The sequence below is a fragment of the Trachemys scripta genome, chromosome 16 (assembly GCF_013100865.1).
Source record: "Trachemys scripta elegans isolate TJP31775 chromosome 16, CAS_Tse_1.0, whole genome shotgun sequence".
Classification (NCBI taxonomy): Eukaryota; Metazoa; Chordata; order Testudines; family Emydidae; genus Trachemys; species Trachemys scripta.
The window spans coordinates 11,405,272-11,421,620 of record NC_048313.1 but is presented as its reverse complement, the minus strand read 5'-3'; the positions used below and the strand labels follow the sequence as shown (position 1 = coordinate 11,421,620).

Here is a 16,349-nt window from a genome sequence, read left to right as displayed (position 1 = left end):
GCTACTTTCAACTACCTGAAAGAAGGTTCCAAAGAGGATGGATCTAGACGGTTCTCAGTGGTACCAGATGACAGAACAAGGAGTAATGGTCTCAAGTTGCAGTGGGGGAGGTTTAGGTTGGATATTAGGAAACACTATTTCACTAGGAGGGTGGTGAAGCACTGGAATGGGTTACCTAGGGAGGTGGTGGAATCTCCTTCCTTAGATGTTTTTAAGGTCAGGCTTGACAAAGCCCTGGCTGGGATGATTTAGTGGGGGATTGGTCCTGCTTTGAGCAGGGGGTTGGACTAGATGATCTCCTGAGGTCCCTTCCAACCCTGATATTCTATGATTCTATGACAGGACTCTGAGAGACTTGCCAGTGCTCAGCCCCACCAAAACTCTCCCCATTAATTGTCTTTCTTCCGGGAGCTAAAAGGGTCCAGAGGACCAAATGCAGAAGATGGGCAGTGTGATCCCCATAACATATCTGATTCTTTCCAGTATAAACTCAGCTCCTGAAACACATTTCAATGGCCCAGAATTTTTAATCCTTTCAAGTATCAGAGGGATAGCTGTGTTAGTCTGGATCTGTAAACGCAGCAAAGAGTCCTGTGGCACCTTATAGACTAACAGATGTATAGGAGCATGAGCTTTCGTGGGTGAATACCCACTTCTTCGGATGCATGTAGTGGAAATTTCCAGAGGCAGATATAAATATGCAAGCAGAGTGAGTCAGGCTAGAGATAAAGAGGTTAGTTCAATCAGGGAGGATGAGACCCTCTTCTAACAGTTGAGGTGTGAAAGGATAAATGGACACAAGTCAGATATTAGGAATGGCAATACACAAAAACCTGTAGGAGAACACTTCAATCTCCCTGGACACACAATAGCAGATTTAAAGGTAGCCATCCTGCAGCAAAAAAACTTCAGGACCAAACTTCAAAGAGAAACTGCTGAGCTTCAGTTCATCTGCAAATTTGACACCATCAGCTCAGGATTAAACAAAGACAGTGAATGGCTAGCCAACTACAAAAGCAGTTTCTCCTCCCTTGGTGTTCACACCTCAACTGCTAGAAGAAGGCCTCATCCTCCCCGATTGAACTAACCTCGTTATCTCTAGCCTGACTCACTCTTGCTTGCATATTTATACCTGCCTCTGGAAATTTCCACTACATGCATCCAAAGAAGTGGGTATTCACCCACGAAAGCTCATGCTCCTATACGTGTGTTAGTCTATAAGGTGCCACAGGACTCTCTGCTGCTTTTAATCCTTTCAAGTTTATCTCAGTGTTTGTGATGCCCCTCACACCCAGTCCCAAAGGATGACACCGAAATCCATTCCCGCTGGCAGCAGGATTAGCCTCCATCTCCTCAAGTATAGCTAACAGAACTGATGATGAAAGCGGGTCAGAGAACATGGCTTTAACTCACAGGCTGGGGATACATTTAAAGGGACACTGAGGTAATGGCCCATATTTAGGTTTTTGAACAATGGATTTAAAGTGGCCACAAAGAAAGGGCTCTTTCTGTCTTTGACTGACGCTAGTTTGTAACAAATTAGGATCAAGAAACCTTGTTTGTATTTATTTATGAGATCCCCTCAACAGCAACTGGCCCCCCCATTCTTATCAGAGATCTTTACGTATTTTTGGTTACATATACATCTCCATCTGCTTGGAACAGTTAAAAGGTGAATGGCCCAAACTGGCAGATGTGCATGCCCATATTTCACACTTGAAAATACATGTGCATTTGGTGATCAAATTCAAGATTGAAGTTATCATGAATACACATGCAATCACAGTAAATATGTGGAACTGGCCAGATATCTAGTGAGTCATTTATAAGTGCAGTTATCACAGCTGTGGTGCACTCTCACTAACCACACACATCAAGTGTGCAAACACACATTCTTGCCCTTGCCCAATGCTGAACATCTGGACCAACATGAGTCACAAATGTGCTTGTGATTGTTCCTAAATGTAAACAACGTCTATTTAAAAAGGAAACCTTCCTCTCTGCAGCTTTGGCAACAGAAACACAACACAGGCTTGGGCCACAGTCTGTGTAAACAAGGCAGGGGAAGTGACTAGAAACTAGTTGTGAAATAGGCCAGTCTACTTTCATAGCCCCAAGCTTTCAAAGAGAGGGGAAAAAAGTAAACATCACTATTTAAAGAATAAATGAAGAAAGGGATGTCTCTGCCTGTGCCATGTGTCATTGCTCACAGCCACATAAAGAGTGTGTAAAACTCTACTAAGCCAGAACTGGCATTTAATGACCGCCGATGACACTGGTGCCTGGCACTGGAGTACTCCAGTCCTCAGCAATGGTCCAAAGCCTAGCAGCTTACCAGAGGGGTATTATTATTCATATTACAACCAAGGACCAGGGCCACACTGGGCTGGGCATTGTACATATATCCAGGAAGAGGCAGTTCCTGCTCCAAAGAGTTTACAAGTGGGAGAAAGGGAGTGTTGCTATTCTCAGTTTACAAATGTCACACGGAGGCTCACTTGCAGAGCTGGGAACTGAACCCAAATTTCCTGACTCCCTGTCCAGTGCCTCAACACTGTAGCATTATTAGAGGGGTTGGGGAAGGACCACAGAACAATGCTGTTGTGTATATTTTTAAATAAATAAGGACAAACAGCATTACTGGCATCAATGGAATTAGATTTTTTAAATTCCTTCAATTTTAATCAAGGGTAATAATTGATTTTAAAAAAACCCATGGACACCTGATGCATTGTTTGTGCAGTGCCCAGCACAACAGGGACCCAACATCAACTGAGCCAACTGGTCACTACCACACTACAAATAACAAACACAACAAGAGTCCTACGGATACATTAGCCTGACACCGTCCCTTTAATTCATACAATTTGGCTACTGCAAATCTAGGTCCCTTCATGGTCATAAATTGTAATGAAAGTGCCGGTTTCAGTGGGGAGGAGGAAGATTAACTGCAGATGGGATTAAAAGAAAACACACACACACACTTTAATGAACTGCAGCCAGGTTGCAGGCTGTGTCACCTAATTAAAATGCAACATCAAAAGAGAAGACCTGAAAGCACAACTTTTCCTTCTGCCTCTGATTGTCTCAAATGTGAGTATCAGCACTTTCTGGCCTCATGAAATATTGAGCCTCCGAACTTCCAACCGCAGCACATTCTGTCAAGTCATTTCTGAGGGACTGATAGGGGTAATAAATGTGCTGCTGCCACATCTCCAGAGAAAGCATTGTAAAACTCTGCTCCTTGCCTGTAATGTGGAAGGGGTTCATGAACAGGCCTGGTGATTGACATCGCAAGAACTGACAGCAACCCTCTTGGGTTTCATTCTCCATGGCCTTGGGACCCAGCAGGAATAGGGCATTGGCCTTGAGAAGAACTGGCAACCTGTACCCGGGGGCTCCAACTCTACTCTTACAGAAAGTGAGGATGCATGTGGCATAACAGCCATGCACAGCATTCGTGAGCAAGATGCCTGCCCCACTTCCCATGCACCAGCTGTCCCTCCAGCACTCCATTCATGACCTGGGCCCTAGGACACACTTGTGTGTGCCCTTGCCTGGGGCAGGCCCACGCGACACTGATAGCAGACTGACAACCCTGAAGAATCAAGTACAGCCTTCACTCAGCCAGCATGTTTCAGCCTGGCCTGGCTCGCAGGTATGCCTGAAGAGAGTCATTAATTAGATGCTAATATTAATTCTTATTCTGCCATGATGGGGCAGAGGGAGAGAGTCAGTCTGCTGACACTGCCAACAGGGCCCAGAAGCAGCTTTGTAGGTGGTTTTTGATGATAGCACCACTGGAAATCAGACTGGGCCCACCAAATAAGGCTCATGTGGGACAGCAGGTGGGGTGGCCAATGACCTGGACCAGATTCAAACCAGCGAATCAGAAGCCAAAGGAACCAGAGAAGAGGAACCCGGCAGCCCTGCAAGGGAATCCTCAGAGGCTTTTGCTCTAAGGGCAGCATTATTGAACCTTTGGCCTGTGCTTCCCATCAGCTAAGGCGATATATTCAGTCCCCTAACTGGAGAGGGACCTCCCCACTCCCCTACAGCATCTCCTGCTGGGAGAGGGAGTGACAGGGGCAAATGAGAGCTCTCCCAACAGCCAGTGCTACTGACAGAAAATCTCTGGTTCTCTTTGTGGCTGCCACTAACCCACTCCCAGAGGGGTCAATTAAAGGCTGGAGCAGCTAGGGATGATACCCAGTAATCTGGAATTTGTCTCTCACCTTGAGGGGTGGGGGGGGAATCCATTAGCCAGGTGGTCTGAGCGTGGGTGGAACCCCATAGACAGAAGCTGCATTGGGGGGGAATCCCAGCTGGGGATGGGGTTCAAACCTCTGGTTACTGTCCCCCCTTCCAGGCTGGCACAGACCCTAGGCCGTGCTCCCATCAGCCCCTGGAGTCCCATCCCACTACCGACACCAGCTCTAGGGCACAGACCAATAGTTTCTAGCATGAGCCCTTTGGCTCCATCAGAGCTTCCAGCTGATGTGGTGACCTCGATCTCCAGCCTGGCCTTGGCTGCTGGCCAGCAGTGCATGCCACGGGGATGCCATTGGGGTCTGTCATACAGGCAGCTGGCCGGCTCCTGCTCAGCACAGACCAAGCCACAGCAAGGCCCAGCGGAACAGGAATATTCCCCCCCAGATTGCCTGGGATTCTGGGAGGAGGGGGGCAGCTCCACTGGAGCCAGAAGAACCAGCAATGAGGACTAACTCATCCCCATGTTTTCCTTCCTGTTGGGTTTGCCCCACTGGAGAAATAGTAGGGACCAGGCCTCTGGCTGGGCCAGGCCTTGAGGTACAAACCTGTCAAAGATCTAGTGATGGTCCAATCCCTTAGTCCAAACCTCCTGCTTTGGGATCTGGAACAAGAGTGAAGACATAAGACCGTCTCCCCCTCATCCCTCAGTATGGGAGGAGCTGGGGTTGGGGGTACAGGGACTAGAGGAAGGATGGGGAGCTGGGGTACAGGTCAGGGATGCAGATGAGGGGCAGAGGGCTGGGAGCTTGGTTGTGAATAGTAAGCTGGAAATTCTTGCCATTTTCTGGATTTATCATCATTTCCTGAATTGGAAAGAAGGGCACCAGAGACTAGAGAGTTAGAACAGGGGGAGCTGGGAGTCAAGCATCCTGGGTTCCATTCCGAGCTCTGGGAAGGGAGTAGGGTCTAGTGGGTTACAGCAGGGGAAGCTGAGAGTCAGGACTCCTGGGTCCTGTCCATGGCTCTGTGCTGACTCACGTGAGGTTAGATGCCAGTATCACTATATCCGCAAATGCTGGCCCAGCTCCCTCTCCCCTGTGGAGTATGGTCCATGTTGCCTCTCTCCCCTCCCCCTGCACATGAGCACCAGGTGGGCGCCAAGCCAGCACACTGTGCTCTGGTTACAGCCCCTGCCAATGCTAAAAGAGAAACATAAAGCAGACAAAACTGTCTCTCCCTCTCCCTTCTGTGCTTGCAGCAATAACAATGATCTAGGTCTGGGAGCCACATGAAGAAGCTGGATTCAACTACATGAGAAGGGAAAAGATCCCAGCCAGACCTACCGCTGTTAGCCCTTTCATGCTCCTCCCCACCAGAACACCTGCACTGTCTGTCCTTTAATGCAGGGTGCTCTGTGTACCCCTCCTTCTTGCTCAGCTCCCTCCCTTCAGCAGGCATCCTATCTCTCCAGAGCAGGGGTCTTGGGTTACTGCAGAGAGGGAGCCGGGGCTGTAGTTCATGAATAATGAAGCAGCAAGTGAGCAGAATTGATCTGAGCTGCTAATGAGTGTCTGAGTGCAGGAGGGGCCGAGATGGGGCGCACTGCTCTCTTAGTCCCAAATCAGGGGGAACCTGGAGAATCCTCTCCACTCCACCCCCCACTTCCTTTTACTGCATGTAGAGTGCCCCCTGTGCATAAAGTCCTTGCCCCTCGCCCTCACTCACAGCAGAGCCAAGCATTTTATATGTCTAGTGTGGTGGTGTGAATGACAACAGGTTGGGCAGGGCCAACCTGGCCCGTACAGGTATGTCTACACTGCAATAAAACGCCCAGGACTGGCCAGTGTTGGCTGAATGGAGTGCCCCATTCTGCTCCCAAGGCCTCCAAACGTGAGGAAGGGTCCCCAGTGAGCAGCAAAAGGCAAGGCTTGCCAAGTCCTGCTTGGGGGAAGCGAATGAGTCACCAGCTCTGTTGCCTTCTCTCGGTAATTAAGTGCAGAGCAGTGGGGAGAGGAGCCAAGCAGCTGCCTCCTAGACAGGCATCACACTTTGGTATCATGTGCCCACAGCCAGATGAGTGGCTGCAGTGGCAGCTCCTGGCAAATGGGGCAGAGGTATCTAGCCAACTGGACCCCAGCCCCTTAGAACCCCTGCCCTTAACAGTGTTGTCAACTCTTGTGATTTAGCGGCAAGTTTCATGATATTTGCTGTTTTTCTTAAGGCCCCAGCTTCTGGAGTCAGGGGTTACTAGAGAATCTTGAATTTCATTTGAAAAAACGTCAAGTTTCTAGCCCTCGGGGTTGCACAGCAAAGGCCGAAAACATGACCCAAGTGTGACCAGGTTCAAACACTAGAAGGCAAATCTAAAGAACCAACAACGTGTTTTATGTTTAAAATCTCATTATCTTGACATCAATATCCAGACTTTTTGGGGACTGACTCATGATTTTTAAACACTTGGGGTCTCTCTCCGTCTTCCCCTATGCCTCCCTAAAGCCCCCACCCCTCACATCCGCCTCTGCCCCTACCTAAAACCCGTACAGGCACCTGCCTCCAAACCCTACACTATCAGCCTAGTATTCAGCTCTTGCACTACAATACCACCCGTGCCCATCCTCAGTATCCGTCCCCTAGAGAGATCGAAGGGTTCAGGGCCTCCTCCCCTCCCCTCCCCTCCAGGCAAGGGGCAGTGTCCAGGCCCAGGAGGAAGTACAGCTGCAACAATAGGACCTTCGGCTTCAGACGCAGAACCAGCACTTTTGGGAGCTGGGTCCCTGTTTCATCTGAGCTTTTCTGGTAAACCCCAGAAGATCAGCAATCCCCTGGAGAAGCCTGGGCCTCATGTGAGCAGGAGATTTATTATTATTACCACCCACAGTAGGAGAACAAGCCTTTCTGCTGGAGCATCAGGCAGGCAGAGAGCTGCGGGGGGGAAGACTGGGCCAAGACTCACACCACAACAGGACTCCAAAGCAGGAGTGACGTGGGGCTGGCAAGCATGGACAGCCCCACCCCATGAGGGCAGGAGACCAGCCAGAGGGAGAGAGCCCATGAGGGGTGGGGGGTCTCCCTGCTTGCCAGGCTGCTGACATCACTCCTGCTTTGCCTGGTGTGGTGAGAGTCTGGGCCCAGTCTTCCCCCAGCACAGCCTGCCTGATGCTCCAGCAGAAAGGCTTATTCTCCTACTGTAGATAATAAGAATAATGGTAATAAAAGCCAGTGCAAACCCTGCAGCCCCGCCCTAGGCACAGGGCTCCACAGATCTCAGCTGGCCTTTTCATTCAAGCACAACATTCTCCCTCCTAGCACTATAAACAGCAAAAGCAGCATGATCTGCAGCCCCAGAGCCCTTCATGCAGGCTTCATACAAATGGCCCTCAGAAGAGACAATGAGACCAGTGAGATGTCAGCAACAGATGCAAACAGCAGCCCTGGGAACTTGTGGGGTAGAGGCTGGAACTGCACTGGTTAGTTCTCAGCTTGTCACTGTACAGCAGAAGTCTCCAATGGGAGTTTTATTCCTCCCTCCCACACATAGATGGGGCACAGCTAGAGACACTGCTCTGTGCTACTGAAGACCCCTCCATATCCTAGAGCCCCAAATCTCCTGAAAATCAGTATGGGCCTGTGTTCACACTCACCAACCAGTAAGGGGACCCACCTGCAGGGCTGGCTCCAGGCACCAGCTTAGCAAGCAGGACTTGGGGTGGCCACTCCAGAGGGGGGCGGCACATCCAGCTATTCGGCGGCAATTCAGCAGAGGGTCCCTCACTCTGACTCGGAGTGAAGGACCTCCCGCCGAATTGCCGCAGATCACGATCGCGGCTTTTTTTTTTTTTTTTTGGCTGCTTGGGGCGGCAAAAACCCTGGAGCCGGCCCTGTCCACCTGCCTTGTTACCATCACAGATCACACACACACAGCCAGCCACAGACATGCCTGCTGATTAGGATAATGAGGGGCTGCAAGGGTGCCCCTAGTGCCACAGCCCAAGCCAGGCAGCCTCTGCGCTGCATGGAGCTGGCAGCAGCTCCTCCATTCATTCCCCTGAGGCTCCTTCCGCTCTCCAGCTCTGTTTAGAGAGTCATCAATTTCCCACTTTGAATGTCTTAGAAGTCCAATAAGTTCAGGGAAGAGCTTCATCTCCTCAAGCCAAGGGAAGGCGGGAGGCTGCATCCCCGGAGAGCCCCAATTACCCTTACGTGATGATAAACACATTCCCCTTTGCAGCAGCCACAGCTGGCTCTGCCTGGCACCTGCTGCCTAGGGCACAGCTCTCCTTCTCCACCAGTGGCAAAGGGGGAAGTGCTGGAACCCGGGGGGGTGGGAGTGTCCACAGGCACAGTTAGAAAATTACTTTCTCTGAAGACTATCTGTGAAAAAGAAGCAGCAAGGCAAGAAGCCTCCACTTCTCACAGGCATGGCTGTTCCTGTGGCCAGCCCTCTGCATCTGGGCCATGGCAACCTTCTTCTTCTGGTCACTGCTGGAGGCAGCATGACGGACTGGATGGATCAATAGTGGAAGAGGAATGCCAGGCTGACAGGTCTCCCATTTCCCTTCAAGTTCCAAAGCATTCCCAACTCAACGAGAGCAGTGAAAAGGCACCCAAAGCCAAGGCCAGGGTGGGAGATTCCTTGCAGCCTTCTGAAACCCTTATGTCTCTCAGAAATGTGGTCATGAAATAAGTGGAGCCCAGAATTTTCATCCTCTCACTACCCTGCCCCTGATCACAGAAGGGTTATGTCTAGCAACACAGGGCTGGAAGTACTGCATCAGACTAACAGTCAGTTTAGTCCATATCCCACCTCCTGCCATCCCAGATGAGATTCTGCCTCCTAACATGCTGGATGTGCCCATCTTCTCCAGCAGTGTCCAGTACAGGAAACTTCAGCAGAAGATGCTTTCTCTGACCCACAATGCTTTTGGCCTATGGAGCGGTACTAGGCAGGGGCTCCTTTCTGACCCATGATCTCCGTTGAAGTTGAGGATGAAGCTGAGCCTTACAAAGGCCAGAGGTTCCTTTTCTCCTGCTAAATTAAATACCCAGAGCAGAATCATGAGTTCCTGGGAACAAGGAACATCTCCATGAGCAGCTGGGCACACTCTTCACCAGTGAAGCCAGCAGGATGGTATCAAAGCACAGCTGCAGCATCCCTTTAAGGCTGAGTGAGCCAAGGCCTAGCTGGCTCCATTACCCTGGCCTCTCTCTCTCCAGAGGCAGGAGGTTACTTACATCAATTCTGTTACATTAATGGAGAGATAAAAATCAATTAGAGCAGCACATGGCATCAAGCCACTGACACAGGCAATCCTGGCACCTGCAGGGCCCTGGAGGCAGTTTAGTCCCCACTGGGCAGAGCAGAGAGTGGGGAGAGCTGGGTGCAGAGGGCAGAATTGAGAAGGGTAGACAATTGGGCAAGGAGGTGGGCGCTAAGGGCAGAGCCAAGGCTGGGACTGGGATATACGGAGCTAGCTTGGAGGAATGCAAATGATGGAAGGGGCTGAGAACTCCAGATTGGCACTAATGCATGATGCAGCTCCAGGGCAGACCCACGTGGGAACTCAGTGGGGACAGACATACCCTGAGTACCCAGGGTGCAGCCATGCAAGGGAGCCTGGCAAGCCTGGCATTTCCAGCCTGTAGCTTTGTTGTGGTTTGGGGAATCCTCATCTCCCACGGTGGAAGGGTGTGCGAAGTGGTAATTGTGCTGCTTGTAGCAGACGGCAGCCATATGAACAGATGGCACCTGCTCTGAAAGAGATTCCACACACATGCAGCAGGGGCCCCACACAGCTCCCTGCAGAGACTCCAGATCAGCTAAGGAGTGGGATTCAGAGATATTAACTGCTCGGTGCAGAGTGCATGTGCGTGGGGGCAGACAGGAAACATCATGGGGTCCATATCCCCCGACGGGTCTCCCTGGCTTTGAGTGCAAAGGTGTCCCCAGTGCCACCCTCCTAACCGATGCTAATGGATTCCTCAGCAGGGAGGTGGGGATGGAATGTGCCACAGAGACTGAGTTCCCCTCTACATTACATGCCCCCAGACCATTCTCATATTATGGGCTGTTTGATCTGGGAGGTGTCTTCTTCTGGTTTCCCCCTCCCCATCCTTCCCATGCACTGCAACAAACACATGCCAAGGGTCCATGACAATACAATAACATGACTGCGACTGCTGCCTTCAGGGCTAGTATTCTACAATATTGCATCCCAGGCACCGAAAGGCAGATACAGAGCACTGCAATATGGGCAACAGAGCATGAACACAGAGCTCCGCACAGAGGGCATTGCAGCACAGGAACAGAGCACTACAAGGCAGGCTCAGAGCATGGGTCTTACTGTATGGTCATAGAGCATCCCAGCCACAGGGACCACAGGGCGGGCACATAGTATTGCATAAGAACGGCTATATTAGGCCAAAGGTCCATCTAGCCCAGTGTCCTGTCTTCCAACAGTGGCCAATGGCAGGTGCCCCAGAGGGAATGAACAGAACAGGGAATCACCAAGTGATCCATCCCCTGTCACCCATTCCCAGCTTCTGGCAAACAGAGGCTAAGGACACCATCCCTGAGGTGCCATAAGGTGTGTGCTGAGTACCTCAGGGCAGAAGCAGAGCACCACAGGACAGGCATTGCAATAGAGGCACAGTGCACTGCTGGTACCACAGGGCAAGTGCTGAAGAGAGGCAAAGAGCATCGCAGGGCAGGCATCACAGCATGGATGTAGAGTAGGGTGCTGCAGTATTTTATCCCCCGAAGGGATGCTGTTCCATCTGCCAAGATCCCTGAAGCAGTCCCCTGGGGGGCAACAGGTAGGAGGCAGCCGGTGCTGCCTTATCAGCTTCCATGGTTATTACAGTAATGACAGGGCCTCATTTGCATTCTTTGTGTCTCACCCAAGCTCTCCCTTCTGCTGGGGACAGATAACACAGCAGCTGTGATGCATGGCATGAGAGCTGCTGAGCTTGGCGACGAAGTCACAGCTCTTCCTGTCTCCCCCCACATGCTGCTCCTTGACAGCAGATAGCCAGCATTTCCCCATTCGTCCTCAGCTGTCTCTCTTCCTCCCACCAAATCCCCAACTCTCCCTGCTTGGGAACAAAGGCACCAAAGTTGAATAGCTGCAAAAGGGACCAATGTAAAAAAGCAACCGGCCCTGTTGCCACAGCAACAAAGCCCAGCATCCCTGGCTGGATGCATTCAGGCTTCCAGGCTCTCTGCAGAGGTCTGTGCAACTGAGGAATTACCTGGAGTGCCCACCTGCACAGAGCCACAGGGGATCAATCTGGCTCTGTCTACAGCATGCGGCTGGATGAAATATCTCTTGCTCCTCAAATGGGTGACCCTAGGAGCAGGGCTCCCACCCAACCAGCCAAGGAGTTGAGGATGCTTAGCGTCACAGGCAGTATGAGCTGAGAACTCTAGGGTTGCAACTTTACTCTGGGAACCAGGGTATGTTATTGTTTTGACCACAGGCCTGGTAGCTAGGAGCTCCTGGCTCCTAATCCTAGCTCTACGGAGCAGTGTGGTACAGCAGACAAGAATGGGAATAGGAGCCGCCTCTGACATTAATACCTCTGTCATGCTAGGAAAGGCCTTTATTCTCTCTGCACATCAACCTGCATGTCTGTAAAATGGGGACAAAAATATTCACTGACACCTTCTCAGGGAGAATGAATCAATGAATTCTCACAAAGCAGGAGGGTGGCACTAGAACTACCCCATGATTGAAGAAACCAATGGGCCATCTTGTCTGGACTCCTGTCTCAAGTAGCTGCCAGTGCTAGGGGAAGAGAATAACCTGCCTATGGAAAGTGGGACTCCCCACAAGAGTGCCTCCTCATGGCCAAGCAGCTCTCTTCCCATTTGGGGCCCCTAACAACAGCCGCTCAGGCTCTCCAGTCGGTCTGCCTCTTCACATGACTTGGCCCTCCAGCCAGGTCGCAATTTAAGTCTGCCCCTTTTCTGTGGTCTAAACTCAAAGGAACAGAAACACTTCTGTAAAAAGCAACAGAGGGTCCTGTGGCACCTTTAAGACTAACAGAAGTATTGGGAGTATAAGCTTTCGTGGGTAAGAACCTCACTTCTTCAGATGCAAGAGAAGGTGTCGGTGAATATTTTTGTCCCCATTTGCATCTGAAGAAGTGAGGTTCTTACCCATGAAAGCTTATGCTCCCAATACTTCTGTTAGTCTTAAAGATGCCACAGGACCCTCTGTTGCTTTTTACAGATTCAGACTAACACGGCTACCCCTCTGATAAGTAACACTTCTGTCCTTCCTAGAATCAACCCTCTGCACACTCTTCACCAGGCTCTGCTGAGCTCTTCCTTATTCTGTCCCAGAGTGCTGCCTCCCAGGACCTTCTCCCTGAATGCCCAGCTCCCACTGCGTTCCTGACCCTCAGGGCTTCTTCCCTGGAATGTCTCTTCCCCAAGCCTGCTTTAGGAATCTCCTTCTCCCCAGCTGCCCTTTCCCTTCAGAGACAGTCTCAGTACCAGAGGTCTCCTGCAGGCCCCTCTATTGGTCCTTTTCCCTTTAGTCCAGGCCTTCTTCTAAAGTCCAGCTTTCCTAGTTTTGCGCCTCTTTCAGGACTTAAATCCCTTTTTGAAGCCCGCACCCAATCCTGCCCTTCTCTCAGGGCCTGCTCCCCAGGGGTGCTCCCTTCCCCTGCAGGTCAGTTTTTCTTCCAAGCCTTCTCTCAGGGTCCCCGTCCAGGGATGTTCCCTTCACCCACAGCCCAGCTTTCTGATGCTTTTCCAGAGCTTCCTCTCAGGAGAGGATCCCAAGGCCTACTTTCCGCCTGACTCTGTGCCACCTGTCTAGCCTCAAGCCCTTCACTTACAGTAGCCACCAAGCTCTCCCCATTGGTCCTGGCACCTCCTCCAGGTGTGCTCTCCGCTGCCTCTTACCCCTTAAGTGCTTGTGTGTGTGTGTGTGTGGGGGGGAGGTTTATTTCTCGTCACATCACCCTTCTAATTCACCTCACTCTGCAATACTATCCCTGCTTTCTGATCTCAAGCTGCTGATCCATTTATGTGCTGAAGTGTGAGAACTGAGGCCCCTTCCCCTTCATTAATCCCAGCTGGTTCAACTGCAGAGGCAACCCTCCTTCACAGACATTTCATATCCTTGACCGAAATTTGCTAAGCTATGTGCCGCCCCATTATCCTGCTGCTATGAGTGCTGCAGGTTACATATGCATTGTGGAAAGAAGCATTTTCTTTAACTGTCCCCTGTTTGATATCGTTTAGGGCCCCTCTGCTCCCTCTTGTGATCCTATCATGGGAAAGAAAAAGCAGAGCACCTACGTGGTCCTGGCCAATGCAGCTGGGGATCACAGACCTTCTCCACAGCAATGCAGATCCTAGGGTTCCCTTAGAGCAGGGGTAGGCAACCTATGGCATGCGTGCCACCTTCGGCACGCGAGCTGATTTTCAGTGGCACTCACACTGCCCAGGTCCTGGCCACCAGTCTGGGGCTCTAAATTTTAATTTAATTTTAAACGAAGCTTCTTAAACATTTAAAAAACCTTATTTACTTTACATACAACAATAGTTTAGTTATATATTACAGACTTATAGAAAGAGACCTTCTAAAAACATTCAAATGTATTACTGGCACGCGAAACCTTAAATCAGAGTCAATAAATGAAGACTTGGCACACCACTTCTGAAAGGTTGCCGACCCCTGCCTTAGAGGGATGAGAGGAGAAGCAGACTGGAGAGGATCTTCTCTGGTTTAGGCAGGTGACTGATGGATCTTGAGGACAATGGATGCATCCGCAGAAGCTGGAGGCCCATTCTGAAGTGGGTGGTGAAGAGACCCACAAACTTAAAGAAGCATGGTTTCCAGCAGACACCAGAGTACCTCAAACATGCAGAACATTAGAGACTGCAGAGGTCCCAAGAGCTCATCCTCAGGAGTAACAGCACCTTAGAATGGCTGGGAGCAGAGGTGGGTCTGTCACCTGGCATGCAAGCGAGTGGGAGCTGGCCAGTTCTGGCTCAGGGGAAGCAGGCACAGGTAGTGCTGAATGTGATGGGAAGAAGAGTTTGGTTTCCTCTTTCCCAGACAAAGTGAACCCAGGGGGAAAGGGTACACAGCCTGCAGAAGGGGAAGATGGTGTGGTCTCCAGCCAAAGCAGGGTCCAAAGGGAGCATCCCCTTCCTTCCCCACTGGCAGCAGAGATAGCTCCCTTCTTCCCCCAAGCTCAGGCTTTCTGCTACTGCTGAAGTTGCTCACCTGTTAATTCTGATGGGCTGAGTCAGCAGAACAAGCTTGGAGAAAGACTTATCCAAGTATTTAGACAGAAAAGCAGTGAGAGAAAAAAGAGTGGCGAGAGTGAGCAAGCGAAGAGCATGAGAGTTCAGAGCAGGAGAATGATCGGTGAGAGCTCAGAGTGACCAAGCGTGTGCAGAGACAGCAAGAGCATGAGAAAGAGTGGGCCCAGTGGGTTCAAGGTAGGGGGCATTGGGAGCCACAACTCCTGGGTCTGCTACTGTCCTGCTGTATGACCTTGGTCAAGTCGCTTCCCCTCTCTGTGACACAATTTCTCCATCCCTTGTATGGGGGTAGTTGATATCTCCCAGAAGGATGAAGTGTTTATAATGCTCCATGTAAGTGCTAAGCATTGTTATTACATTAGCTCTGTCCTCTTGCTTCAGCTGCTTCTAACTGGCACTGTCTGACAACTCAGATAAGTGCACAGCGTTGCGAGAAAAGGACCAAGAGTCCTACTGCACATGTTTGCAATGCTGTTAGATTCACACGCTGGCATCTGCAGCTGGTCTATGCTGTGATTAGAGCAGGAGCTTTGACATCTCATGGAGCAATCTTATTTCCCTGGATTGTTTGCTCATGAAGTGCATTCCCAGGCAGGGCTGTGTGTGTCTAAAGACCATTTGTCTTGAAATTCAGCCATCAGGAAAACCAGAGGATGGCAGGATGTTTGCATGAACAGCCAGTGAGGATCAGGTTGACAAAGAAGAGGCTTGTGGAGCTTCTGCTCCATCTCTCATCTGGTTTGTAAGACTTTACAATCAAGTCCTCTCTCCTGGATGAAACCACAGGGTGACCTGAGCCTGGGGCCCCATCTCCTGCAGTCCTGGATGAGATCACCCAAGCTTGGTGCACCATTCCCTGTAGTCCCAGATGGGGCCATTTGTTCATCTGCTGCAACTGTTATTTATCAGGGATTTGAAGTTTACAAAATGGCTCAAGTTTAAACGGGGGAAAAGCTTGCCATGTTCAGGGACCTCAAGGGGGAAAAGGTACATTTTTGGGGTGATAATAGGACACCTGCATGTCTCAGATGCATTGAAATATAATTTCTCTTTGAAAAGGTGAGCCATTCCACAATTCCATGGACATGAACTTTCTGGGTGCCAGGAACAGGCCCGAACAAAGGCATAAAAGTAGTTGCAAAGAGTGTTGCCAAGAATTTCTTGCCAGCTTTTAGCCAGTCTATTTAATGTAGAGCATTATTTGCCACAGTATGTTGTAATGTCCCGGGGACATTAATTCAGACGTGGTCGAATCCCATCCCATTCCTGACCTAGGATTTGGAATAACCAAAGACCCATTTCCTACAGACACTAATGCATTTGTGTAACTTTGTTCACTTGAGTAGCCCTATTGGAGACAACAGAGCTACTCATGTGAGTTAAGTATTGGCAGAATTGGGGCCAAAGAGATTAACTGCAGAGAATCCAGGAGGTTTCTAGACTGAGTCCACTGTAGGCTGGGCCAGGAGTTTGGGAATTTAGCCAGTGCTGTGTGGATATTCAGGCAGTGAGATGTGATCGATACAGCACACAAATACAGATCTCACTATCAAATCTCTGTGCTTGATCATAGTCACCTCCAATATAAGCACTTAGGGATCTGGGGCAAAATCAGTACTTGGTCCCGCTAGTGAAGGCAGGGGGCTGGACTCGATGACTTTTCAGGGTCCCTTCCAGTTCTACGAGATAGGTATATCTCCATATTTATATATTTATTTATTTATATAAGCAGAGCTGGGGAGATGGTACAAACTTGAATTTTTAAATGAATTTGCTGTGACTATGTTCATGTGCCTTTTGCATTCATTTTCCCAGGAAGACCTCCATGAACAATCTCAGCCACAGCTAGTTT

At 50.3% G+C, this 16,349-nt stretch overlaps 1 protein-coding gene across 1 annotated transcript in view; it reads right to left on the bottom strand.

The window, feature by feature from the left end:
- ASIC1 (acid sensing ion channel subunit 1) overlaps positions 1-16,349 on the bottom strand; it is a 102,567-nt gene that overhangs the window by 73,441 nt on the left and 12,777 nt on the right. The window lies entirely within an intron of this gene.